Source organism: Monopterus albus, unplaced genomic scaffold, assembly GCF_001952655.1.
Source record: "Monopterus albus unplaced genomic scaffold, M_albus_1.0 scaffold202.1, whole genome shotgun sequence".
Classification (NCBI taxonomy): Eukaryota; Metazoa; Chordata; class Actinopteri; order Synbranchiformes; family Synbranchidae; genus Monopterus; species Monopterus albus.
The window spans coordinates 154,296-156,436 of record NW_018128082.1 but is presented as its reverse complement, the minus strand read 5'-3'; the positions used below and the strand labels follow the sequence as shown (position 1 = coordinate 156,436).

The 2,141-nt window shown below is 42.3% G+C and overlaps 2 non-coding genes across 2 annotated transcripts; both read left to right on the top strand.

The window, feature by feature from the left end:
- Window positions 1–830: 830 nt before the first annotated feature.
- trnas-cga (transfer RNA serine (anticodon CGA)) lies at window positions 831–912 on the top strand. The gene has a single exon. It is a non-coding gene; the product is annotated as a tRNA-Ser (tRNA).
- Window positions 913–2,059: 1,147 nt separating this feature from the next.
- Window positions 2,060–2,141, top strand: trnas-cga (transfer RNA serine (anticodon CGA)). Its single transcript has one exon. It is a non-coding gene; the product is annotated as a tRNA-Ser (tRNA).

Sequence of the window (2,141 nt, the reverse complement as noted above, 5' to 3'; positions counted from 1 at the left end):
TGCATAAACATACACACCATGAAGGCTGCATCCATGCAGGTTTTACACTCAGTGTGAGCCAGTTTTAAATCAGTGCAGTGTTACTGTAGCTGGTTAGTGAGTACATTTGTCAGTCCAATACAATGTTCTGGTTGTTGCTAATGTCACTCATCAATGAGGAAGAAGTGCACATCAGAATCAAACCTGAGTCCTTTGACTGCTTTTAACACTCTCCATCTCAAAAAGCCAAACTGCTGTTAACCCTGGTTTTTGTTATTTAGCTCTGTCCCCCTCTCTCTGTTCAAAAGCACACGACCTCTTCAGTCTGCAGCCACTGCTTCTGACTTGACTGCTTAGAGCTCCTCCATGGCTGGGTGTTCAAACTGACTACTCAGTGTTCGAAAAACACTTCTAACTTTTGCAAGGTGACGGGGCTGGACTAATGTACAGACTGTATTTTGAGAACAGATAGAAGCTGGAATAACAACAGAAGTACTGTCACTGAGCGGGGTAGGATAATGGAGAGACACCACATCCTTTCCCATTTTCACTTGATTTATCAGACAGTGTGTAAAATCTTAGTTAATTCTGCCTTTAAGTTTAATGAACTAGTCATCAGGTTATCTAAAAAAAACAGTCATCAGATCGTGAAGACATTTTGGTGTTTCGCGGTTTTCACAAGACAGCAACAACATGTCTTCAAAATTGTCCCAAAATCACATGAGCCTAAATGTGAATTTTATGTTCTACTGTATAAGTTTTGTCAGAGGTTAAACTCTGATGTCCCATATGTTTTAAATGATTGCATGGTCATATCAGCTATCACTATTCCAGCTGCTTTGTACATCTGTGCTGTGATGGCCGAGTGGTGAAGGCGTTGGACTCGAAATCCAATAGGGTCTCCCTGCGCAGGTTCAAATCCTGCTCACAGCGTTATCTGGTTCCACGGTACAGGGTGCCATGTCCTTGTTTCCAGACTGTGGTTTGGAGGTTCAAAACCTCTCTCAGAGTGTCTTGCCTTATATGTCCAAGTTGCTGCTAATAGTTAAAGTGGTTGTGAGTTGGCTGCCTCAATTCTGTACCAGAAACAAATACCTTCTGTGTAATGTACTTGGCCAAATAAAGGTGATTATTAGATCTGACTGCAGAGTGACCCTGGCGCTGTGTTTGCAGCATTTTATTTTCCTAACTTGCATTTGTAATTTGCAGTGTGTTGAGCTCTCAGGGTCACTATACAATTCATTAAACTGTACAGTGTCAAGACAAGTGGTGCACTAGCACACAGCACCTTACAGCATCTTCAGAGTGACTAATCTACTATAGTCTACTATTAGTGCTCATCTTTCCTCCTCCTCCTCCCTCCATCCTTTTCACCACTCCCTTCCTCTTCTTCTGCTCCTTTATTGATTTCAGCTGAAGGGGTTTCATCCTCATCAGGGTGCTTAGTGTCTTTGGAAAAATAGCAATGACAATTTTAAAGTAACAAATTCTTAATAACCCTGTTTGGATTTCTTTCCTTTCACACCTTTTTCTCACTTTTCATTTCTTTCCACATTCACCACCTTGTTTATTATTTCTGTTTCTTCATGTTGACCAGTTTCTCCCCATTCTTCATTTTACCATTTCAACCCTCTCTCCCTCTTCACGTCTCCTTACCTACATGTTTTCTTTATAATCTTTCCCATCCTCCTCCCCACCTCAAACATCTCTTCACCTTTTTATACCCCTGCACCCTACCATTTTCCATCGAGCTTTCCTCTCTCTGTAATTTATTTTTTTCTCCCACATTCCCCTCCACCTCCTCCTCCCAAGTCTCTCCATGGTGATTGTATCTGTGAGATAAGCTGGCGAAATGTTCTCCAATTTCTCTGTCTGCTGCTGGTGAGAAATAGGTAGACCGAAAGATAAAGTAAAAGAAAGGCTATAGGCAGGTGCGAAGTTGGACGAGAGTGAAAACACATAGAGAGTAAGGCAGAGGCACATATGAGATGAGCATGAAAACAAAAAGGCATTTATATTTCATAGCATGGGCAATCACTCAGCTAGAACCAAGACAGACACCAGAGGACATCAATACTCAGCTGTGATGGCCGAGTGGTGAAGGCGTTGGACTCGAAATCCAATAGGGTCTCCCTGCGCAGGTTCAAATCCTGCTCACAGCG